This window comes from Pseudophryne corroboree, chromosome 1 (genome assembly GCF_028390025.1).
Source record: "Pseudophryne corroboree isolate aPseCor3 chromosome 1, aPseCor3.hap2, whole genome shotgun sequence".
In the NCBI taxonomy this organism is placed as follows: Eukaryota; Metazoa; Chordata; class Amphibia; order Anura; family Myobatrachidae; genus Pseudophryne; species Pseudophryne corroboree.
Window position 1 is genome coordinate 844,655,898 of NC_086444.1, and position 26,797 is coordinate 844,682,694.

Here is a 26,797-nt window from a genome sequence, read left to right on the forward strand (position 1 = left end):
TAACATGACCACTTTCCACGTGAGATATTTCAGATCCACAGTTTTAAGTGGTTCAAACCAATGTGATTTTAGGAAACTCAACACCACATTGAGATCCCAAGGTGCCACGGGAGGCACAAAAGGGGGCTGAATATGAAGCACTCCCTTTACAAAAGTCTGAACTTCAGGCAGTGAAGCCAGTTCTTTCTGGAAGAAAATCGACAGGGCCGAAATCTGGACCTTAATGGAACCCAATTTTAGGCCCATAGTCACTCCCGACTGTAGGAAGTGCAGAAACCGACCCAGCTGAAATTCCTCTGTTGGGGCCTTCCTGGCCTCACACCACGCAACATATTTTCGCCAAATACGGTGATAATGGTTCGCGGTTACTTCTTTCCTGGCTTTTATCAGCGTAGGAATGACTTCCTCCGGAATGCCCTTTTCCTTTAGGATCCGGAATTCAACCGCCATGCCGTCAAACGCAGCCGCGGTAAGTCTTGGAACAGACAGGGCCCCTGCTGTAGCAGATCCTGTCTGAGCGGTAGAGGCCATGGGTCCTCTGATATCATTTCTTGAAGTTCTGGGTACCAAGCCCTTCTTGGCCAATCCGGAACCACGAGTATCGTTCTTACTCCTCGCCTTCTTATTATTCTCAGTACCTTTGGTATGAGAGGCAGAGGAGGGAACACATAAACCGACTGGTACACCCACGGTGTCACTAGAGCGTCCACAGCTATCGCCTGAGGGTCCCTTGACCTGGCGCAATATCTCTTTAGCTTTTTGTTGAGGCGGGACGCCATCATGTCCACCTGTGGCCTTTCCCAACGGTTTACCAACAGTAGGAAGACTTCTGGATGAAGTCCCCACTCTCCCGGGTGTAGGTCGTGTCTGCTGAGAAAGTCTGCTTCCCAGTTGTCCACTCCCGAAATGAACACTGCTGACAGTGCTAAGACGTGATTTTCCGCCCATCGGAGAATCCTTGTGGCTTCTGCCATCGCCATCCTGCTTCTTGTGCCGCCCTGTCGGTTCACATGGGCGACTGCCGTGATGTTGTCTGACTGGATCAGTACCGGCTGGTTTTGAAGCAGGGGTTTTGCCTGACTTAGGGCATTGTAAATGGCCCTCAGTTCCAGAATATTTATGTGTAGGGAAGTCTCCTGACTTGACCATAGTCCTTGGAAGTTTCTTCCCTGTGTGACTGCTCCCCAGCCTCGAAGGCTGGCATCCGTGGTCACCAGGACCCAGTCCTGTATGCCGAAACTGCGGCCCTCTAGAAGATGAGCACTCTGCAGCCACCACAGTAGAGACACCCTGGTCCTTGGAGACAGGGTTATCCGTTGATGCATCAGAAGATGCGATCCCGACCACTTGTCCAAGAGGTCCCACTGGAAGGTCCTCGCATGGAACCTGCCGAATGGAATTGCTTCGTATGAAGCCACCATTTTTCCCAGGACTCGTGTGCAGTGATGCACCGATACCCGTTTCGGTTTTAGGAGGTCTCTGACTAGAGATGACAGCTCCTTGGCTTTCTCCTGCGTGAGAAACACTTTTTTCAGTTCTGTGTCCAAAATCATCCCCAGGAATAGTAAGCGAGTGGAAGGAACCAGTTGTGACTTTGGAATGTTTAGAATCCAGCCGTGCTGTTGTAGCACTTCCCGAGATAGTGCTACTCCGACCAGTAACTGCTCCCTGGACCTCGCCTTTATAAGGAGATCGTCCAAGTACGGGATAATCAAAACTCCCTTTTTTCGAAGGAGTATCATCATTTCTGCCATTACTTTGGTAAACACCCTCGGTGCCGTGGACAGTCCAAACGGTAGTGTCTGGAATTGGTAATGGCAATCCTGTACCACAAATCTGAGGTACTCCTGGTGAGGAAGGTAAATGGGGACATGCAGGTAAGCATCCTTGATGTCCAGGGATACCATGTAATCCCCCTCGTCCAGGCTTGCAATAACCGCCCTGAGCGATTCCATCTTGAACTTAAATTTTGTTATGTAAGTGTTCAAGGATTTCAAATTTAAAATGGGTCTCACCGAACCGTCTGATTTCGGTACCACAAACAGTGTGGAATAGTAGCCCCGGCCTTGTTGAAGTAGGGGTACCTTGACTATCACCTGCTGGGAATACAGCTTGTTAATGGCCTCTAGCACAGCCTCCCTGCCCGAGGGAGTCGTCGGTAAGGCCGATTTGAGGAAACGGCGGGGGGGAGGCGCTTCGAATTCCAGCTTGTACCCCTGAGATACTACTTGAAGGATCCAGGGGTCCACCCGTGAGCGAGCCAACTGATCGCTGAAATTCTTGAGGCGGCCCCCCACCGTACCTGGCTCCGCCTGTGGAGCCCCGCCGTCATGCGGCGGATTTGGAAGAAGCGGGGGAGGACTTTTGGTCCTGGGAACCTGCTGTGTGTTGCAGCTTTTTTCCCCTTCCTCTGCCTCTAGACAGAAAGGACCCGCCTTTTCCCCGCCTGTTTTTCTGGGGTCGAAAGGACTGTACTTGGTAATACGGTGCTTTCTTAGGCTGTGAGGGGACATGGGGCAAAAATGCAGACTTCCCAGCTGTTGCTGTGGAAACAAGGTCTGAGAGACCGTCCCCGGATAACTCCTCACCCTTATAAGGCAAAACTTCCATGTACCTTTTAGAATCTGCATCTCCTGTCCACTGCCGAGTCCATAAGCCTCTCCTAGCAGAAATGGACAATGCACTTATTCTAGATGCCAGCCGGCAGATCTCCCTCTGTGCATCTCTCATGTATAAGACTGAGTCTTTTATATGCTCTATGGTTAGCAATATAGTGTCTCTGTCTAGGGTGTCAATATTTTCCAACAGGGAATCTGACCAAGCAGCAGCAGCACTGCACATCCAGGCTGAAGCAATAGCTGGTCTCAGTATAACACCAGTGTGTGTGAATATAGATTTTAGGATAGCCTCCTGCTTTCTATCAGCAGGTTCATTTAGGGCGGCCGTATCCGGAGACGGTAGTGCCACCTTTTTAGACAAACGTGTGAGCGCTTTATCCACCCTAGGTAGAGTTTCCCAACGTGACCTATCCTCTGGCGAGAAAGGGAACGCCATTAGTAATTTTTTTGAAATCACCAATTTTTTATCGGGGAAAGCCCACGCTTCTTCACACACATCATTCAATTCCTCAGATGGGGGAAAAACTACTGGTAGTTTTTTCTCCCCAAACATAATACCCTTTTTAGAGGTACCTGGGTTTATATCAGAAAGGTGTAATACCTCTTTCATTGCCTCAATCATGCCACAAATGGCCCTAGTGGACATTAAATTTGACTCATCGTCGTCGACACTTGCATCAGTATCCATGTCGACATCTGTGTCTGCCATCTGAGGTAGTGGTCGTTTCAGGGCCCCTGACGGCCTTTGAATCGTCTGGGCAGGCACGAGCTGAGAAGCCGGCTGTCCCGCATTTGGCATGTCGTCAAATTTTTTATGTAAGGAGTCGACACTTGCACGTAATTCCTTCCATAAGTCCATCCACTCAGGTGTCTGCCCCGCAGGGGGTGACAACACATTTATAGGCATCTGCTCCGCCTCCACATAAGTCTCCTCATCAAACATGTCGACACAGCCGTACCGACACACCGCACACACACAGGGAATGCTCTTAAAGGAGACAGGACCCCACAAAAGCCCTTTGGGGAGACAGAGAGAGAGTATGCCAGCACACACCAGAGCGCTATAATAATACAGGGACTAACTGAATTATGACCCTTTATAGCTGCTTATTGTATTAAACTGCGCCCAAATTTAGTGCCCCCCTCTCTTTTTTACCCTTTCTGTAGTGTAGACTGCAGGGGAGAGTCAGGGAGCTTCCTTCCAGCGGAACTGTGAGGGAATAATGGCGCCAGTGTGCTGAGGGAGATGGCTCCGCCCCTTTTTCGGCTGACTTTTCTCCCGCTTTTTTCTGTATTCTGGCAGGGGTAATTACCACATATATAGCCTCTGGGGCTATATATTGTGGTTATTTTGCCAGCCAAGGTGATATTATTGCTGCTCAGGGCGCCCCCCCCCAGCGCCCTGCACCCTCAGTGACCGGAGTGTGAAGTGTGTATGAGGAGCAATGGCGCACAGCTGCAGTGCTGTGCGCTACCTTGGTGAAGACTGAAGTCTTCTGCCGCCGATTTTCCGAACCATCTTCGTGCTTCTGGCTCTGTAAGGGGGACGGCGGCGCGGCTCCGGGAACGAACACCAAGGACGGGTCCTGCGGTCGATCCCTCTGGAGCTAATGGTGTCCAGTAGCCTAAGAAGCCCAAGCTAGCTGCAAGCAGGTAGGTTCGCTTCTTCTCCCCTTAGTCCCTCGATGCAGTGAGCCTGTTGCCAGCAGGTCTCACTGTAAAATAAAAAACCTAATTTAAACTTTCTTTCTAGAAGCTCAGGAGAGCTCCCAGTGTGCAACCAGCTCGGGCCGGGCACAGAAATCTAACTGAGGTCTGGAGGAGGGGCATAGAGGGAGGAGCCAGTGCACACCAGATAGTACCAAATCTTTTTTATAGAGTGCCCAGTCTCCTGCGGAGCCCGTCTATTCCCCATGGTCCTTACGGAGTCCCCAGCATCCACTAGGACGTCAGAGAAAGGGGGCATAAGATGCCCAGGCACAGCCCTATCCCTGTCAGTATAAATATTATGAAACGTCTGAGGTAAAAACGTGCCATTGTGGGGGCGAAGCTTCATCCTCAGGCAGCCAGCACACTGCTCAGCGCTATTTTCTCTCTCCTCAGGCTGCAGAGACAACGCTGGTCCTTCTTCACTTCTGACTACAAGTATCAGGATGCAAAATGGGGGGGGCACAAGCGAATTTGGTGCTTTACTGTGTAAAAAGCGCTGCATGCCAGTGGGCATTCTGTGTTCACAGGCATTAGATACTGGCGCTGGGGATGTAAACTGGCTGCTCCTAAACTGTGTCCCTCTGACAGATTTTACTGTGGGTCTGTCCCCTATAAGTCCCAGTGTGTCTGTGTATGTGTTGTACACCTGTGTAAGACATGTCAGAGGCAGGGAGTTCCTCCCCGGAGGAAACCATTTTAGGGACACAGAAGTGTAATGTGGTGGCGATGCCAGCACACCAAGAGCCTGCATGGGTGAAAGAAATACGTGATAGTATGCATCATATCAATAGGAGATTAGATAAGTCTGAATCTCATGCTGAAGAAAATCTGTGGAAGATGTGATTTTTCAGGGTTCTGTTCTTCCATCTGCAGGCGACCCCTCTGGGTCACATAAGAGACCTTTTGCGAATATTGTGAATACTGATACCGACACTGATTCCTGTGTCGACTATAGTGACTCCAGGGAAATAGATCAAAAATTGGCAAAAAATATAGACTATATGATTGTACCTATAAGGGAAGTTCTGGAAGTCACTGAAGCCACTCCGGTACCTCAGGAGAAGGCATATTTCTATAAAGAAAAGAAATCGAAGGTCACTTTCCCTCCTTCCCACGAGCTTAATACTCTCTTTGAAGGGATGTGGGTTGTAAACGCCGGTTTACATACAGGACTAAAAAGCTTATACTTTAAACACACTTGATACACTTTAATATTGAGCCGCTGCGGCCGCTGTAATTAACCTTTCTCCCTTACATTGTTCACAAACCTTGCGTACACAAGATCGTACAGTGGCCCTCATTTCGAGTTGTTCGCTCGCAAGCTGCTTTTAGCAGCTTTGCACACGCTAAGCCGCCGCCTACTGGGAGTGAATCTTAGCATAGTAAAATTGCGAATGAAAGATTAGCAGAATTGCGAATAGACACTTCTTAGCAGTTTCTGAGTAGCTCCACACTTACTCGGCAACTGCGATCAGTTCAGTCAGTTTCGTTCCTGGTTTGACGTCACAGACCCACCCAGCGTTCGCCCAGACACCCCCCCGTTTCTCCAGCCACTCCCGCGTTTTTCCCAGAAACGGCAGCGTTTTTTCACACACTCCCATAAAACGGCCAGTTTCCGCCCAGAAACACCCACTTCCTGTCAATCACATTACGATCACCAGAACGAAGAAAAAACCTCGTAATGGCGTGAGTAAAATTCCTAACTGCGGGGGCGTGGCCTGGCTGCTGACAGGGACAGCTGTGTTTCAGTGGAGCTCCTGAGACTCAGGGCTCCAATTCCTTATTAAAAACATATTTCTAGTGCTACTTGGGTGCCCCGGTGCCCCCTCTGTCCTTCCTGACCCCCTTGCTGTGTCCCCGGAGTTGCCGCGGAATCGGGGAGCAGTTTTAACTGCTCCCGTGGATTGCGGCCTACGGGGCTTACAAAGCCGGGGCCTCGATTATTTCTCCGGACCGACGACAACTCCGGGACCCCTCGGCGCGGACGGCGGGCCCTATCTGAGGACCCTTGCACAGTGTCACCACCGGACAGCTGCCCGCTCACCATATTCCGCTGAGCGCCGGGACCCTCAGACGTGCCGCACGTGACGGGGCCGACGGGCGCCCGGCGGTCGTCTTGGACGGAGGACTGCTACCGGAGGTCCCTCTCTCCTGCTGGGCTCCAACAAGTAAGTGCTGCGGGGCGGCCCTGAGCGACGGCGGGACACGGCGGGAGGCTCCGACGCTGGGGCCTACGCCACAGGCTGAAGCCGGGGCCTTGAGTTTGGGATCGGCCCAGGGGGGAGCTCCGGACCGGCCCACGATTACACTGAGGCATACACGGCGCCCCGCGGACGTCCCTCCGACCCCTTGGAGACCAGGAGACCCTTAGTGGACCCCCAAGTGCCCCCCTATAGCAGGGGAATCCTACACGAGCCCGCAAAACTCCAGCCCCTGCACTTTACTCCTCAGCCTGCCATAACTGCAGTGGCCATTTTGGATTCACCATATCACACTGACTGCAGGGAGAAAGGGATCCCTCTAATCAGGCTCCTGTTCACTGTATTGAGCCTACTATTTACCCAGTGCTGATACTTTAATTAAGCTACACTGATCCCCCACTGCCTCCTGGGGTTTCTGGAGTCTGGGAGCATTTATGGACTGATCCCTGCTACATCGCCTGACGAAATAATCAGACCTCATCCTGACAGCTCTAATGCCCTGATTTAGATCTTGTTAAAAAGGCCATGACCCCTTGAATCACCCACGTATGATGGGGATAGGTGGCTGATGACATAGCCCGGGACGTGCATACTGCTGTGGGGACTCAAACCAGATATGGGGTGCTTCTGATCCAAGTACATGACTCCCTTCTGTTTCACTGCTTATTATGATGCATAACGTCTGCTGATGGGGAAAACTAAAAGAGGAGGGAAATCATCTGCAGCTAAGAAAACCGGTGACAAATCTCTACAACCTAATCTGTTCCGCTATCTTCAGCCGGACACGGAGAGCGAAGATACTCGCTCATCATCATCTGTATCGGGCTCTCCTGCTGACTTCGGCAAGATGGCGGGAGCTGACTCTTCTCCGTTAGACAAGGGGCCGGAAACCTCAATGGCGGATGTACTGAGCTACCTGCGTTCACTACCCACCAAAAAGGACCTCCCCACCAAAAGAGACTTTCTGGACCTGGAGCAAAAAATACGCGACAGAGTCAAATCTGAGATCTCCATACTCCAGGCAGATATTTCTCAAATTTCCCATAGAGTATCTGATATGGAAGACCACGTCGATGAAGTTTCCATGTTTCAACAGAAGCTATGCGATACGGTTGCTCTCCAGGCTCAGGAACTGAGGGCTCTATGGCGTCGACAAGACGACCTTGACAACAGAGGTCGGAGAAACAACCTACGCGTCAGGGGGCTACCGGAAGATGTCCAGGGTCCAGGGATAACGGACACCCTTACTAAGTTATTCAATGAGATCATTGATGCGGCTCCGGATAACATCATAGTGTTCAATAGGGCTCACAGAGCACTACGCCCGAAAGGTCTGTCTTCTGAGGCTCCAAGAGACATCATATGTCGACTTCATTACTACCACGTCAAGGAGGAGATTCTCACCAAAGCCCGCAAACTAGATCGATTGGAATTTGATAAGGCTGTGATCCAGATCTTCCCGGACCTGTCTTGGTCAACGCTCCAGCAACGTAGAGCTCTTAAGCCCTTGACGGAGGCCTTAAAAGAGAAGGGTATCAGATTCCGGTGGGGTTTTCCTTTTAATATTCAAGCTACATTTGAAGGACGGCAGGTTTTCCTGCACACGCCTGAAGACCTGGACAACTTCTGCTCTGCATTGTCTATTCCTAGACCTGCCTTGTCAGACTGGACACAAGCCTACTATCGTTTTGATCCTCCGAAACCTCCGGCCCCACGAGCGACGTGGACCCCGGTCAACAATAGGAAACGAGGATCGCCTCGATCACCCCAGAACTCTGATGTGGCTTAGTCTTGACGCATAATGTGCCTCTTTCTAGTTGATCTACAAGCGGCTGCAATAGCTTAGATTACTGTGGCTCAGCATTGACATCTGCTAATTTAAGGCTGCAATCTAGCGCGTTGTTCTTCCCCCACACCAGGGAACTACCGCTGCAGTTTCCTCACGTATTTTTTTTTACTCTAATAGGCTCCCATTCCCTCCCTCCCCTGATACTCCTGTTGCATGGATCCGTTGCGCCCCATTGCCTTATAAGAGAAATTGATCGATCATCACTTCATTTTTTTATTTTTTTTCATTTATTTCTTGTTATTTTCTAATTTTCAAGTGTTTACATAGAGATGAATGTCCCCACTACATTTATCACTGAATGGGGTGACTCCTGTCTACACAGTAATTATGATAGATAGTTATCACAGGAGATCCCCTTATTGCATGCTGTATTGCCCTCGTCCCAGGGCTCTGTTGCTTCCACTGTGCCCCAGTTGGGTCAGACCGCCTGCCTGTTTTGGCTCTTAAGTCGTGGGTAAGATTTCCCTACGACTTAACGGCGGTGAAACTACCATGTTACGAGACGGAATTCTATTGTTGTATAGTTTTATGTTCTCTGTACTGGTCTCTCTTTTTGTGTTGTTGTTCTTCTTCTTCTTGTTCTTTCTTCCCTCTCCTTTCTTCCTGTTCTATCCACCAGTCTCCGTGGCGGCCCAGAGTGCTCGACATGAATGGACACGGTGCCTACTTCACACCCTCGGTAAGTCATTGTTACCTTTAATGCCCAATGTAGATGACGGTCTCAACCTTCCTAATGTCTTCTGACCTTAGACTGTGCTCCTTCAACGTGAAGGGGCTTAATATCCCTGAAAAACGGTCCGTCCACACTGCTACGGGAATTATGGACGGAGCGCATTGATATCGCGTTTCTCCAAGAGACCCATTTCAAAACGCAAGCTTCCCCCAAATTAGGAAACTATCGTTTCCCCCAAGCGTTCTGTAGCAATAACACGGTCAATAAGACCCTGGGAGTAGCGATTTTGATAGCGCGCAAGGTCCCGGCCACGGATATCTCCCACCTGGTCCTGGAGGAAGGCCGGTGTCAGGTCGTCAAATGCACAATACACAGTCAGGTCTTTACCCTGGTTAACATATACGCCCCAAATAAACGCCAAAGACAGTTTTTCACTAAAATATTGAGGGGACTTGAAACTCTTAAAGAGGGGAGACTGATTATTGGAGGCGATTTTAACTGGTCATTAGACCCGGGAATGGACTGTTCACCCCCCCTACCCAAACGATTGACACGAGACCATCGCCGCGTGGGCCAACTTCTCAGTGAGTTTCAACTAATGGATCTATGGAGAACCCATCACCCGACCGACAAAGACTATACCTTCTTTTCCTCTCCTCATAATATGTATTCACGCCCAGACTACTTCTTAGTGGAACATAGGTTTTTACATTTATACTCGTCCAGTGCGATCGGGCACATCACATGGTCGGATCATGCTCCGGTGTATGTTTCGATGGCGCTGTCCCCGACCTCCACCACACCATGGTCTTGGAGGTTTAATAATTGCTTGACACAAGACCCCCGTCTAAAGGCCAAACTCGCTTCCGCCATTTCTGACTACATTGCGACGAACGACACCCCAGACGTGAGCGCAGTTATAATCTGGGAGGCTCATAAATGTGTAATTCGGGGAAAGTGTATTCAGCTGGGCTCTCAGCTTAAAAGGGAACGAACGGCACAGAGACTGCAGCTCATTGCCCGAATTGCGACTCTAGAGGCCTCACACCAGACCTCCCTGGATACTGGGGTGATTGCTGAACTAACAGAGGCCCGTCAAGCTCTTAATAAATTTCTATGGGACAAAACTAAAAATAAGAATTTACTTACCGATAATTCTATTTCTCGGAGTCCGTAGTGGATGCTGGGGTTCCTGAAAGGACCATGGGGAATAGCGGCTCCGCAGGAGACAGGGCACAAAAGTAAAGCTTTTACAGGTCAGGTGGTGTGTACTGGCTCCTCCCCCTATGACCCTCCTCCAGACTCCAGTTAGGTACTGTGCCCGGACGAGCGTACACAATAAGGGAGGATTTTGAATCCCGGGTAAGACTCATACCAGCCACACCAATCACACCGTACAACTTGTGATCTAAACCCAGTTAACAGTATGATAACAGAGGAGCCTCTGAAAGATGGCTTCCTAAACAATAACCCGAATTAGTTAACAATAACTATGTACAAGTATTGCAGATAATCCGCACTTGGGATGGGCGCCCAGCATCCACTACGGACTCCGAGAAATAGAATTATCGGTAAGTAAATTCTTATTTTCTCTATCGTCCTAAGTGGATGCTGGGGTTCCTGAAAGGACCATGGGGATTATACCAAAGCTCCCAAACGGGCGGGAGAGTGCGGATGACTCTGCAGCACCGAATGAGAGAGCTCCAGGTCCTCCTTTGCCAGGGTATCAAATTTGTAAAAATTTACAAACGTGTTCTCCCCTGACCACGTAGCTGCTCGGCAGAGTTGTAATGCCGAGACCCCTCGGGCAGCCGCCCAAGATGAGCCCACCTTCCTTGCGGAATGGGCCTTAACAGATTTAGGCTGTGGCAGGCCTGCCACAGAATGTACAAGTTGAATTTTGTTACAAATCCAACGAGCAATCGACTGCTTAGAAGCAGGTGCACCCAACTTGTTGGGTGCATACAGTATAAACAGCGAGTCAGATTTTCTGACTCCAGCCGTCCTTTAAATGTATATTTTTAAGGCTCTGACAACGTCCAACAACTTGGAGTCCTTCAAGTCGTCTGTAGCCGCAGGCACTACAATAGGCTGGTTCAGGTGAAACGCTGATACCACCTTAGGGAGAAAATGCGGACGCGTCCGCAGCTCTGCCCTATGTCGAATGGAAAATTAAATAAGGGCTTTTATAAAACAAAGCCGCCAGTTCAGATACTCTCCCGGCCGAAGCCAGGGCCAGTAACATAGTCACTTTCCATGTGAGATATTTCAAATCCACATTCTTTAGTGGTTCAAACCAATTGGATTTGAGGAAATCTAAAACTACATTTAGATCCCACGGTGCCACCTTAGGCACCACAGGAGGCTGTATATGCAGTACTCCTTTGATAAAAATCTGGACCTCAGGGACTGAGGCCAATTCTTTTTGGAAGAATATTGATAGGGCCGAAATTTGAACCTTAATAGATCCCAATTTGAGACCCATAGACAATCCTGATTGCAGGAAATGTAGGAAAACGACCCAGTTGAAATTCCTCCATCGGAGCACTCCGCTGCTCGCACCACGCAACATATTTTCGCCAAATACGGCGATAATGCTTCGCGGTGACTTCCTTCCTTGCCTTTATCAAGGTAGGAATGACTTCTTCTGGAATGCCTTTTCCTTTTAGGATCTGGCATTCAAACGCCATGCCGTCAAACGCAGCCGCGGTAAGTCTTGAAAAAGACAAGGACCCTGCTGAAGCAGGTCCCTTCTCAGAAGTAGAGGCCACGGATCGTCCGTGACCATCTCTTGAAGTTCCGGGTACCAAGTCCTTCTTGGCCAATCCGGAGCCACTAGTCTTACTCCTCTTTGCCGTATAATCCTCAATACCTTTGGTATGAGAGGCAGAGGAGGAAACACAAATACCGACTGGTACACCCAAGGTGTTACCAGCGCGTCCACAGCTATTGCCTGCGGATCTCTTGACCTGGCGCAATACCTGTCCAGTGTTTTGTTGAGGCGAGACGCCATCATGTCCACCATTGGTTTTACCCAACGGTTTAATAGCATGTGGAAAACTTCTGGATGAAGTCCCCACTCTCCCGGGTGAAGGTCGTGTCTGCTGAGGAAGTCTGCTTCCCAGTTGTCCACGCCCGGGATGAATACTGCTGACAGTGCTATCACGTGATTCTCCGCCCAGCGAAGGATCCTGGCAGCTTCTGCCATTGCCCTCCTGCTTCTTGTGCCGCCCTGTCTGTTTACATGGGCGACTGCCGTGATGTTGTCCGACTGGATCAACACCGGTCTTCCTTGAAGCAGAGGTTCCGCCTGGCTTAGAGCATTGTAGATTGCTCTTAGTTCCAGAATGCTTATGTGAAGAGACTTTTTCAGGCTCGACCACACTCCCTGGAAATTTCTTCCCTGTGTGACTGCTCCCCAGCCTCTCAGGCTGGCATCCGTGGTCACCAGGATCCAATCCTGCATGCCGAATCTGCGGCCCTCCAATAGATGAGCCTCCTGCAACCACCACAGAAGGGATACCCTTGTCCTCGGCGACAGGGTTATCCGCAGGTGCATCTGAAGATGCGACCCTGACCATTTGTCCAACAGATCCCTTTGCATGGAATCTGCCGAAAGGGATTGCTTCGTAAGAAGCTACCATTTTTTCCCCAGGACTCTTGTGCATTGATGTACAGACACCTTTCCTGGTTTTAGGAGGTTCCTGACCAGGTCAGATAACTCCTTGGCTTTTTCTTCGGGAAGAAAAACCTTTTTCTGAACTGTGTCCAGAATCATCCCCAGGAACAGCAGACGAGTTGTCGGCATTAATTGGGATTTTGGAATATTCAGAATCCATCCGTGCTGCTTTAGCACCTCTTGAGATAGTGCTAAACCCATCTCTAGCTGTTCTCTGGACCTTGCCCTTATTAGGAGATCGTCCAAGTATGGGATAATTAATACGCCTTTTCTTCGAAGAAGAAATATTATCTCGGCCATTACCTTTGTAAAGACCCGAGGTGCCGTGGACAAACCAAACGGCAGCGTCTGAAACTGATAGTGACAGTTTTGTACAACGAACCTGAGGTACCCCTGGTGTGAGGGGTAATTGGAACGTGGAGATACGCATCCTTGATGTCCAAGGATACCATAAAGTCCCCTTCTTCCAGGTTCGCTATCACTGCTCTGAGTGACTCCATCTTGAACTTGAACTTCTTTATGTACAGGTTCAAGGACTTCAGATTTAGAATAGGCCTTACCGAGCCATCCGGCTTCGGTACCACAAAAAGAGTGGAATAATACCCCTTCCCTTGTTGTAGAAGAGGTACCTTGACTATCACCTGCTGAGAATACAGCTTGTGAATGGCTTCCAAAACCGTCTCCCTTTCTGAGGGGGACGTTGGTAAAGCAGACTTCAGGAAACGGCGAGGTGGCTCTGTCTCTAATTTCAACCTGTACCCCTGAGATATTATCTGCAGGATCCAGGGATTTACCTGCGAGTGAGCCCACTGCGCGCTGTAATTCTTGAGACGACCGCCTACCGCCCCCGAGTCCGCTTGCGAAGCCCCAGCGTCATGCTGAGGCTTTTGTAGAAGCCGGGGAGGGCTTCTGTTCCTGGGAAGGAGCTGCCTGTTGCTGTCTCTTCCCTCGTCCTCTGCCTCGTGGCAGATATGAATAGCCCTTTGCTCTCTTATTTTTAAAGGAACGAAAGGGCTGCGGTTGAAAGGTCGGTGCCTTTTTCTGTTGGGGAGTGACTTGAGGTAGAAAGGTGGATTTCCCGGCCGTAGCCGTGGCCACCAAATCCGATAGACCGACCCCAAATAACTCCTCTACGCATCGCCTGTCCACTGTCGTGTCCATAAAGCTCTTCTGGCCGAAATGGACATAGCACTTACCCGTGATGCCAGTGTGCAGATATCTCTCTGTGCATCACGCATATAAAGAAATGCATCCTTTATTTGTTCTAACGACAGTAAAATATTGTCCCTGTCCAGGGTATCAATATTTTCGATCAGGGACTCTGACCAAACTACCCCAGCACTGCACATCCAGGCAGTCGCAATAGCTGGTCGTAGTATAACACCTGCATGTGTGTATATACCTTTTTGGATATTTTCCATCCTCCTATCTGATGGATCTTTAAGTGCGGCCGTCTCAGGAGAGGGTAACGCCACTTGTTTTGATAAGCGTGTTAGCGCTTTGTCCACCCTAGGAGGTGTTTCCCAGCGCTCCCTAACCTCTGGCGGGAAAGGGTATAAAGCCAATAACTTCTTTGAAATTAGCAGTTTTTTATCGGGGCACCCCACGCTTCATCACACACGTCATTTAATTCTTCTGATTCGGTAAAAACTACTGGTAGTTTTTTCACACCCCACATAATACCCTGTTTAGTGGTACCTGTAGTATCAGCTAAATGTAACATCTCCTTTATTGCCAAAATCATATAACGTGTGGCCCTACTGGAAAATACGGTTGATTCGTCACCTTCACCACCGGAATCAGTGCCTGTGTCTGGGTCTGTGTCGACCGACTGAGGCAAGGGGCGTTTTACAGCCCCTGACGGTGTTTGAGGCGCCTGGACAGGCACTAATTGAGTGTCCGGCCGCCTCATGTCGGCAAACGACTGCTTAAGCGAGTTGACGCTATCCCGTAATTCCACAAATAAAGGCATCCATTCTGGTGTCGACCCCCTAGGAGGTGACATCCTCATATTTGGCAATTGCTCCGCCTCCACACCAATAACGTCCTCATACATGTCGACACACACGTACCGACACACAGCAGACACACAGGGAATGCTCTATACGAAGACAGGACCCACTAGCCCTTTGGGGAGACAGAGGGAGAGTCTGCCAGCACACACCAAAAAGCGCTATATATGACAGGGATAGCCTTATGATTAAGTGCTCCCTTATAGCTGCTTTTATATTAATATATTGCCATTTATTTTGCCCCCCCTCTCTGTTATACCCTGTTTCTGTAGTGCAGTGCAGGGGAGAGACCTGGGAGCCTTCCTGACCAGCGGAGCTGTGACAGAAAATGGCGCCGTGTGCTGAGGAGATAGGCCCTGCCCCTTTTTCGGCGGGCTCGTCTCCCGCTATTTAGTACATTTAGGCAGGGGTAAATATCTCCATATAGCCTCTGGGGCTATATGTGAGGTATTTTTAGCCTTTTTAAAGGTTTTCATTTGCCTCCCAGGGCGCCCCCCCCCCAGCGCCCTGCACCCTCAGTGACTGCCGTGTGAAGTGTGCTGAGAGGAAAATGGCGCACAGCTGCAGTGCTGTGCGCTACCTTAAGAAGACTGCAGGAGTCTTCAGCCGCCGATTCTGGACCTCTTCTTGCTTCAGCATCTGTGAGGGGGCCGGCGGCGTGGCTCCGGTGACCATCCAGGCTGTACCTGTGATCGTCCCTCTGGAGCTTCATGTCCAGTAGCCAAGAAGCCAATCCATCCTGCACGCAGGTGAGTTCACTTCTTCTCCCCTCTGTCCCTCGTTGCAGTGATCCTGTTGCCAGCAGGAATCACTGTAAAATAAAAAACCTAAGCTAAACTCTCTAAGCAGCTCTTTATGAGAGCCACCTAGAATTGCACCCTTCTCGGCCGGGCACAAAAATCTAACTGGAGTCTGGAGGAGGGTCATAGGGGGAGGAGCCAGTACACACCACCTGACATGTAAAAGCTTTACTTTTGTGCCCTGTCTCCTGCGGAGCCGCTATTCCCCATGGTCCTTTCAGGAACCCCAGCATCCACTTAGGACGATAGAGAAATGGGAATGACCAAGTGTCGCCACAAATTCTATCTTTGGGGTAACAAACCGGGCGCAATGCTCGCTAGGGCGCTTAGGGTTCAGAGACTGCAGTCTTATGTGCGTTCCATTCAGGTTCCCGGGGGCTGTGCTGCAACTACACTACCCCAGATTGCTCACTCCTTCCAGAAATACTATGAGTCCCTCTACAACCTTAGGAAAGATCAAACCCCTTTCGATACCGCTGACCTGAAGGTACTGATACAAAGCTACCTGACGGAAGTCGACTTTCCAAGACTGCAAGACTCAGATTTAGACGCCCTAGAGCAACCCTTTACGATGGAGGACTTAGAGGCGGCACTGAAGGCGACACCATCTGGAAAGAGTCCGGGCCCGGACGGCTTCCCAGTGGGGTATTATAAAGCCTTCCAGCAATCCCTGTTGCCCCTCTTTTTGAAGGCATGTAACGTCATTTCGGCCGAGAAAGGCTTTTCCCCACAGACCTTGGAGGCGCACATAACCGTAATCCCGAAAGAAGGCAAGGACCCCACCCAGTGTTCGAGTTACCGTCCCATTTCTCTCCTCAACTGCGACATTAAATTGTTTGCCAAACTGCTTGCGGGCCGATTGGGCCGCCTTCTCCCGCAGGTGGTTCATGGGGACCAGGTGGGATTTATACTGGGACGCGAGGCTAAAGACAACACCTCTAAAGTCATTGACCTCATTCACATAGCCCAAAGCAGTTCTACCCATATGGTCCTCTTGTCCACCGACGCGGAGAAGGCCTTTGACAGGATAGACTGGCAATTCATGGAAGGTCTTCCTGGGCATATGGGTCTGGGTCCGGCCTGTCTTAGCCGTATATTAACTCTGTATAACCTACCGTCGGCCAGGGTCCGTGTGAACGGTGCTCTTTCTGCTCCCTTCATGATAAGAAACGGAACGAGGCAGGGCTGCCCCCTCTCCCCGCTTATATTTGTACTCTGTATGGAGGCACTGGCAAGGGCAATTCGGGCTAACCCAAATATCCATGGCGTAAGGGCGGGTGAGCGGGAATATAAATTGGGTGGGTTTTTTTGAGATCTGCACTGGAACAGATTGTACATTGCTTGATAAGAAATATATAATACTAATGAAGTTTCTAATTGCAGTTTAAACCAACATAAAGCTGCCAATTTCGCCTAAAGGGCTTTAAGGACAGAACAACGGTTGGTGGTGCTCCCGGACATTTATAGCAGAAAGAGCTAATATGGGTGGTTTTGCAAAGAAGCAAAAGACAGAGCTGTTTGATATGTCTCTCTGGGGCACACTTTGTAAATTGATTTAATGACAAGTTTATGTAACGATAGAGTATATATAAAGCATTAAAACGTAACTTTTATTTAATTTTACAGACGAAAAAGTTTAATTAATTATATGAAAAAAAGGGTATTGCTGTGTGAAACAGCAAAAAGGGTTAAAACAAGTATTAAATAGTATATAACAACGACGATATAATGATGATATGTCACTCGCCTATTGAAAAATAGGTGACAGAAAATTTGTCTGCACACCCTCTGGATTCTCAGCGAGTATTATTGTAAGACATATGTCCACTGCGAAAATGAAAGTTCTTGTTATCTCTATGAGTTTATGAAAAATACTCATGTATATTTCATATGAGAGACAAGAAGGAAAAACCGGCTTTTTTATTATCGGACTCCTTTTGATATGATCAACTCTACTACGTATTCTGCAGTATTGTCTGACAAATAGGTTCTGCTGGTCAATGAAAGGTATGTACCTTGAAAGGACTACAGAACCCAGTATTCCCAGAGGGTCACCCTTTCTGGTACTGACCGGGCCCAATGCTGCTTGGCTTCCAAGATCAGACGAGATCGGGCAGATCCAGCATGGTATGACTGTAGAAGATGTGGTAAACACCTCTCAGCATGGAAAATGGATAGTGTTTGAAGCAGAATGCGATTCTGTGAGAAATTATTGAATTGACAGTCGCCAATTGATATTGGTCAATTGATGGCCCAAGGAAGACCAAGATGTGGAGGGATTATTCACTGACGGAATCCTCCACGTTATGATTATAGTAGAGAGCACATGCAGGAATTGCCTCAAGCTATTTAAATGAGGCAATTGAAATACTGATAGGACAAGACGATCCAGTGAACAAGCTCCTCCCAGCGAAACGCGCGTCACTTCCGGTCCGGCACCCGACTTCCGGGACCTCGGCAACGGGGCTCCGACGGGCGGACTCCTTTCAGCGTATACCGCAAGTATAACACCGCTCACTGCAGCGGAGTCTAAGCTCTCCAGGCCAGCTCTCTCCCCGTGTGCCCAGTGCACTCTCAAGGGAAAAAGCTGCCCCCACCCTGTGCACAGAGCACGGACTGTCTCCCTGGCAATAATTAGCCAGCAACATTAATTGCCTTATGATTCCCTGACTAATTCACTACTATATTGTATTATAACTACTCCTTTCTCTTTTTCCCTGTTTTAAAGTGTCATTAAGTGCTTACATCCACACTTTGCAAACGGTGCACAGACACATGGCACTTTTTTGTAACAGGGACTCATATTGTTAGCCATCATTTCGGTGCTACATTAAATTCTTTCAACCATGCTGGATCTGCCCGATCTCGTCTGATCTTGGAAGCCAAGCAGCATTGGGCCCGGTCAGTACCAGAAAGGGTGACCCTCTGGGAATACTGGGTACTGTAGTCCTTTCAAGGTACATACCTTTCATTGACCAGCAGAACCTATTTGTCAGACAATACTGCAGAATACGTAGTAGAGTTGATCATATCAAAAGGAGTCCGATAATAAAAAAGCCGGTTTTTCCTTCTTGTGTCTCTCATATGAAATATACATGAGTATTTTTCATAAACTCATAGAGATAACAAGAACTTTCATTTTCGCAGTGGACATATGTCTTACAATAATACTCGCTGAGAATCCAGAGGGTGTGCAGACAAATTTTCTGTCACCTATTTTTCAATAGGCGAGTGACATATCATCATTATATCGTCGTTGTTATATACTATTTAATACTTGTTTTAACCCTTTTTGCTGTTTCACACAGCAATACCCTTTTTTTCATATAATTAATTAAACTTTTTCGTCTGTAAAATTAAATAAAAGTTACGTTTTAATGCTTTATATATACTCTATCGTTACATAAACTTGTCATTAAATCAATTTACAAAGTGTGCCCCAGAGAGACATATCAAACAGCTCTGTCTTTTGCTTCTTTGCAAAACCACCCATATTGGGAATATAAATTGGCATTATACGCTGACGACCTGCTGGCCTCTCTGACGGATCCGGTAACTTCTCTCCCAGAGCTCATGCGAGAATTTCATAGATTCAATGTGCTCTCCAATTTTAAGGTGAACTACACTAAGTCGGTGGCCTTGAATATTTCAACCCCTGCGCGAGTGCTGGAAGGCATCCGAGATTCGTTTACATTTCAGTGGCATCCTACCCAGCTAAAGTACCTGGGAGTACTTTTGACTAAGGACCTTAAGGACCTATATCGGGTGAACTTTCTCCCATTGCTACATAAAATCACCACGGATTTTAATAGATGGTCTACGCTCCGGCTTACTTGGCTGGGTAGGATTAACACAGTAAAGATGACGATCCTTCCAAAAGTCCTATACCTGCTGCAAACGCTACCTATAACAATACCTACCTCCTTTTTTACTAACTTACAATCATCTGTTAGTCGTTTTGTATGGGGGCAGAGGGGACATCGACTTTCTCAACACACATTGACCCGTACCCGGGAGGAGGGCGGTTTACAATTACCTCACTTTCGTAGTTACTACAATGCTACACATTTGTCCAGGGTCATTGACATGACTAGATCTCCCTACCTTAAGCAGTGGCCATCAATAGCGGAAGTGGCCGCGGGTGCTCGCTTAGATGTGCTCCCATGGCTCAAAAAAATCCCGCGCACAAACCATCCCACCCTAGAACCGACCTTCAAAATATGGAGGAAATACCGGCACTTAGATTCTTTCAGTCCGAGCCCCTCTTTGCCGACCCCGGTATTGCATAACCCTGACCTACCCGCGAATCCCCTTCCCTTGTCTCAGTCTCCAGTGTGGGCTAAAGCTGGCATATCCCGGTTGCGTCACCTGATTGGTTCATCGGGATTCCGCACCTTTGCAGACTTACAACGATCTTTTCACCTACCGCCTAATTCGTTTTGGGCCTATTTACAAATTTGGCATTACGTTAACACAATGCCAGCTAGGGAGGTGGGGTGGGGACCAACGAGCTTTGAGTCCTTGTGCCTCTCTGAGACTTTGCCACGGCACCTAGTTTCTCTCCTATATAGGCTATGACTAACAAGCACGCCCGCTCAACCCCCGACATTTATCGCGGCATGGCATGGAGACTTGGGCAGGGAGTTGACCCCGGACCAATGGTCGCGCATTTTTCAATACACATTCGCTAGCTCCCCCTCACTCCAGGTCCTTGAGACACAATACAAAGTGATGTCGAGATGGTACAGGTGCCCAGACCGTGTACACCACATGTTCCCGAGTGTGCCGGATGTTTGTTGGAGGTGTGGCCGGTCTCGTGGCACCCCCTGCCACATATGGTGGGGGTGTCCGAGGCTGGCCTCCTTCTGGCAACAGGTGTGCTCTGTTACCAGACGTATCACAGGACTCCCAATACCCGAAACACCTGAATTCTGGTTGCTTAACTTAATGGACCTACCAATCTCCCAGTTCAAGAACTCCCTATTGCGACACTTAATGAATGCAGCCAGAGCAACCATCCCGTGCTTCTGGAGATCCCCGGTACAACCTCCCATTGCCAGATGGTTCCAAAGGATCGACCAGTATATGGCAATGGAGGATTTGACAGCTTCCACCGGCCAATCCGTGTCACGATTCGCTGCCGTCTGGTTTGACTGGCTGGAATTCAAGGGCACACAGGAATACAAGGCCACTGTGTTGCGCCCCATCCCTGCGGTGCTTTAGGGCCGAGGCGGAGACGGCGATTCTTCTTCTTTTTCCTATTTCCTCTTTTTCCTCTCTTTTCTCTTTCTACCCTCTTTGCTCCTTATTAGTCCTATCATTCTTGTTATTGATATGTGACAGTGATACAAACTAATATCTCTAGGTACAAAAGACGTACGATGCTCTACACTGTTATGTTTTTTCTGTTTTATATTTCTGGTCTACGTCTGGAATAACAGCTATTGATTTATGATTATTTGTATCAATTGCAATTCTATTGTGCTGTATAACTTTGTCCTTTGTATTGACAATAAAAATTTAATTTGCAAAAAAAAATAAATTCCTAACTGCATAGCAAATTTACTTGGCGCAGTTGCAGTGCGAACATTGCGCATGCGCAATTAGCGGAAAATCGCTGCGATGCGTAGAAAATTACAGAGCGAACGACTCGGAATGACCACCAGTGTACACACACAGTTTGCGTACACAGGCCTATACGCTGTTAGCACAATGCAGCAGCCCGAGTGGTTGTAAATACGCTTTAAACCTTATCAAGGAAATGGGACACAACACCAATTGTAATTCAAAACTAGGTTGGGGTCTAACCCACCAACGGTTCTTTACTTGCAGGGGGTTACAATATAACCAATACAATACAATACAATAGAAGAATGGCTACAATCAATGGTACATACGTGTTTGGTTTCGCCTGCGCTTCCCAGTCTGGTCCTCAGTCATCAAGGTAGATAACCTTCAGAGTCTGTGTTTCGCCGGGCATGCAGCTGGCTCTTTTATACAACATTCCAAAACCTAACACAATGGATACTGTAATCTCTTTGTCCATTGGACACAGGGATGGTCATTTACAGTACAGTAGAGTTCATAGGTTGGTTTGAATAGGTGTGCGATGTCTGATCCAGGTGCACTTGCAGATGGTCTCCTCTGGGTTCCCGCCGCATACCAAATGTACAGTAAACACAGTTAATATTTATATTCTGCTCCTGCGCATAACTATTCGCAGGAGCATGTGATCTTCTGCAAGCCAACACCGGAATATTGCCCTTAAAATACCCTACAGCTGGATACCAAACACCACCTTATAACCTTGATCTGTCCCCTCCTATCCTGTAATGGTGAATCCCTTTGTTCTGATACCATTTAAACTATTGTAACTTGCTGCTGTGATGCAGGGAGACTATGTTTACATTGTGTACTATTTGGATTAAATATGTAATGTGTTTTTATGGCTTTTTCCATGCGTCTACAAACACTACCGTAAATACTCATACCATGCGCTGATACACAGGACCGCGGGAGCGACCATACGCAAATTGCGAATATGTGCACGCACGGCAGAATAAGTACGCGCATGGAGGCCATCTGTGTGTAGTTTGTACGTGCTGTGAGTATTGCAATATTTTTCGACTTCGACAGGGTTAATCCCGAAAAGACATTTCATATTCCCAAGAGAATTCAAATAGCTTATCCTTTCCCGTAGAGGACAGGAAAAAATGGGAGTCACCCCCTGTGTTAGACAGTGCACTGTCCAGGTTGACAAAGAAGGTAATTCTCCCTGCACCTGGCACGGCTTCGCTAAAGGAGCCGGCTGACCGGAAAATGGAAACTACATTGAAATCCATTTATGTTGCCAATGGTACACTGCTCAGGCCCACAATTGCTTGCGCATGGGTAAGTCGCGCTATTGAAAAATGGTCAGACAGCGTGTCATCAGAAATTGACACGACTGATAAAGATGAGATACTCCTTAAGTTAGGGAATATCAAAGACGCTGCCGCGTACATGCTAGAAGCGATGAAAGATATTGGACTCTTGAGTTCACAAGCAGCTACCATGGTAGTATCGGCTCGGAGGGTGTTGTGGATTCGCCAGTGGAACGCAGATTCCAAAAGAAATATGGAAGCTCTCCCATATAAAGGAGAGGCCTTATTTGACGATGGACTTGATGCGTTGGTCTTGGAGGCTACCGCAGGTAAGTCGACATTTTTGCCCCCTGCGCCTGCACCGGCAAAAAGGACATATTACTCTCACATGCAGTCCTTTCGGCCCAACAAATACAAGAAATCGAGAGGTTCCCCTTTCTTTGCAGGTAGGGGAAAGGGAAAGAAGTCTGCAGCGGCTTCAGGTTCCTAGGAGCATAAGTCTACCCCTACTTCTGCCAAATCTACAGCATGACGCTGGGGCTCCCTTGCGGGAGGCAGCTCGGGTGGGGGCACGTCTCAAACTGTTCAGCCAAGGTTGGATTCAGTCTGGCCTGGACCCCTGGGTTTTGCAGATAGTATCCCAGGGGTACAAGCTGGAGTTTCAAGACGTTCCCCCATGCCGATTTTTCAAATCAACCTTGCCAGCTTCTCTTCCAGAAGGAGAGGCAGTAACAGTGGCAATTCAAAAATGATGTCAGGATCAGGTCGTAGTCCTGGTAACTTTGTCACAACAAGGGGAGGGATTTTATTCCAGCCTCTTTGTAGTTCCAAAGCCGGACGGCTCGGTCAGACCGATCCTAAACCTAAAAAAAACTGAATCTCTACTTGAAACGATTCAAGTTCAAGATGCAAATCACTCAGGGCAGTGATTTCCAGTCTGGAGGAGGGGGATTACATGGTGTCAGTAGACATAAAGGATGCTTACCTGCATGTTCCCATTTATCCTCCTCACCAGGCTTATCTGAGATTCGCGGTTCAGTAGTGCCTTACCAGTTCCAGAAGTTGCCTTTCGGTCTCTCCACGGCGGCGAGGGTATTCACCAAGGTGATGGCGGAGATGATGGTCTTCCTTCGTCAAAAAGGAGTCAATATAATTCCTTATCTGGACGATCTCCTGCTTAAGGCGAGATCCAGGGAGCAGTTGCTACAGAAAATCACGCTGTCCCTGTCCATATTCCCAACAACACGGTTAGATCATAAAATATCCAAAATCACAGTTGGAACCGACGACAAGGTTTTCTTTTCTCGGGATGATTCTGGACACAGAAGTTCAAAGTATTTCTTCCGGTGGAAAAGGCTCTGGAAATCCAGAAAATGGTAAAACAGATATTGAAACCATCAAGTGTGTCGATCCATCAGTGCGTTCGGTTGTTGGGTAAGATGGTGGCGGTCTACGAGGCCATAAAGTTTGGCAGGTTCCATGCCAGAGTATTCCAGTGGGACCTGTTGGACAAGAGGTCGGGATCCCACCTTAACATGTAACGGAAGATAATCCTGTTGTCAAAAGCCAGGATTTCCTCCTGTGGTGGCTACACAGCTCGCACCTACTAGAGGGACGCAGGCTCGGGATTCAGGACTGGGTCCTGGTAACCACGGATACAAGTCTCCGAGGCTGGGGAGCTGTCACACAGGGGCAAAGCTTCCAAGGAAAATGGTCAAGTCAGGAAACCTGCCTTCACATAAACGTGCTGGAATTGAGAGCCATTTACAACGGCCTTCAACAAGCGGTACATCTTCTTCAAGATCATTCCGTGCAGATCCAGTCGTACAATGCAACAGCAGTCGCGTACATAAACAGGCAGGGCGGAACGAAAAGCAGAGCGGCGATGGCACAGGTGACAATGATCCTCCACTGGGCAGAAAGACATGTAAAGGCTCTATCAGCAATTTTCATTCCGGGAGTAGACAACTGGGAAGCGGACTTCCTCAGCAGACACGATCTCCATCCAGGAGAGTGGGGCCTCCACCAAGAAGTCTTCGCAGAGGTAATAAGTCTTTGGGGAGTTCCTCAAGTAGACATGATGGCATCTCGTCGCAACAAGAAGCTTCAGAAATATTGTTCCAGGTCGAGAGACCCTCAAGCAATAGCAGTGGATGCGCTAGTAACGCAGTGGGTATTCCGTTCAGTGTACGTCTTCCCTCCACTTCCGCTGATCCCAAAAGTACTCAGAATCATAAGAAGAACAAGGGTTCGAGCAATCTTCATTGCCCCAGACTGGCCAAGGAGGGCTTGGTACCCAGAACTTCAGGAATTGCTCATAAAAGATCCTCGGCCTCTTTCTCTTCGCGAGGACCTGCTGCAGCAGGGGCCGTGTGTGTATCAAGACTTACCGCGGCTGCGTTTGACTGCATGGTTGTTGAGCGCCGGATCCTAGCCCGAAAGGGTATTCCAAAGGAAGTCATTCCAACACTTATTCAGGCCAGGAAAGGAGTAACGTCAAAACATTACCACCGTATTTGGAGAAAATGTGTGTCTTGGTGTGAATCCAAGAAGGCTCCTACGGAAGAGTTTGAGTTGGGACGTTTTCTCTATTTTCTGCAGGCTGGTGTGGAGGCGGGCCTTCGGTTGGGGTCAATCAAGGTCCAGATTTCGGCCTTGTCAATTTTCTTCCAAAAATAATTGGCCGCTCTTCCAGAGGTTCAGACCTTCGTAAAAGAGGTTCTGCACATCCAGCCCCTATTTGTGCCTCCAGTGGCACCATGGGACCTTAATGTGGTGTTGCACTTCCTTCAATCATATTGGTTTGAGCCTCTACAAGAGATAGAGTTGAAGTTTCTCACTTGGAAAGTGGTGATGTTTTTGGCATTAGCATCCGCAAGGCGGGTGTCTGAATTAGGGGCCTTGTCTCACAAGAGCCCTTACCTGATTTTTCACGAGGATAAGGCAGAGTTGAGAACTCGACAACATTTTCTTCCAAAGGTGGTTTCATCTTTCCACATAAACCAACCTATTGTGGTGCCAGTAACCGACACATTCACTGAGTCAAAGACTCTAGATGTGGTTAGAGCTTTGAAGGTTTATGACACTAGAACAGCTAGGATAAGGAAAACAGAGGCTCTGTTTGTCCTGTATACTCCCAACAAGATTGGGTGTCCTGCATCCAAGCAGACTATTGCGCGCTGGATCAGAGGTACGATTCAGCATGCACATTCTATGGCAGGATTGCCGTTACCAACGTTTGTGAAGGCCCATTCTTCTAGGAAGGTGGGCTCATCCTGGGCTGCTGCCCGGGGGGTCTCGGCATTACAACTTTGCCGAGCAGCTACTTGGTCAGAGTCAAACACATTTGCTAAGTTCTAAAGGTTTGACACCTTGGCCGTTGAAGACCTCAAATTCGGTAAATCGGTGCTGTAGGGTCATCCGCACTCTCCCGCACGTACTGGAGCTTTGGTATAAACCCCATGGTCATGAAGTGGACCCCAGCATCCTCTAGGACGTATGAGAAAATAGGATTTTAATACCTACCGGAAAATCCTTTTCTCTTAGTACGTAGAGGATGCTGGGGATGCTTCAAAAACCATGGGGTATAGACGGGATCCGCAGGAGACATGGGCACACTATAATACTTTGAATGGGTGTGAACTGGCTCCTCCCTCTATGCCCCTCCTCCAGACTCCAGTTATAGGAACTGTGCCCAGGGAGACGGACATTTAGAGGAAAAGGATTTATTCAAACTAAGGTGAGATACATACCAGCTCACACCTCCAACACGCCGTACAACATGGCATTCAACAAACAACGCATGCAACGGCATGACCAACAACAGTCACAGAATGACTGAACTCAACGCAACATGAGTGTAACTAAAACCACTATTTTCTCATACGTCCTAGAGGATGCTGGGGATGCTTCAAGAACCACGGGGTTTATACCAAAGCTCTAGAACGGGCGGGAGAGTGCGGATGACTCTGCAGCACTGATTGACCAAACAAGGAGGTCTTCCTCAGCCAGGGTATCAAACTTGTAAAACTTCGCAAAGGTGTTTGAACCCGACCAAATAGCAGCTCGGCAAAGCTGTAATGCCGAGACCCCCCGGGCAGCCGCCCAGGAAGAGCCCACCTTTCTGGTAGAATGGGCTTTCACAGATATTGGTAACGGCAGAATGAGCCTGCTGAATCGTATTACAGATCCAGCGCGCAATAGTCTGCTTGGAAGCAGGAGCCCAAATCTTATTGGGAGACCAGAGGTCAAACCAGAGTCTCTGTTTTCCTAATCCGCGACGTTCTGGCGACATAGATTTTCAAAGTTCTAACCACATCGAAAGATTTCGATTCCGCCAAGGCGTCAGTAGCCACTGGCACCACAATAGGCCGGTTTACGTGAAATGAGGAA

At 48.6% G+C, this 26,797-nt stretch overlaps 1 protein-coding gene and 1 pseudogene across 11 annotated transcripts in view; both read right to left on the bottom strand.

Annotated features, from left to right (window-relative positions):
* Positions 1–26,797, bottom strand: part of CENPC (centromere protein C) — a 755,709-nt gene that overhangs the window by 362,058 nt on the left and 366,854 nt on the right. The window lies entirely within an intron of this gene.
* Positions 17,565–17,683, bottom strand: LOC134935900 (5S ribosomal RNA; annotated as a pseudogene).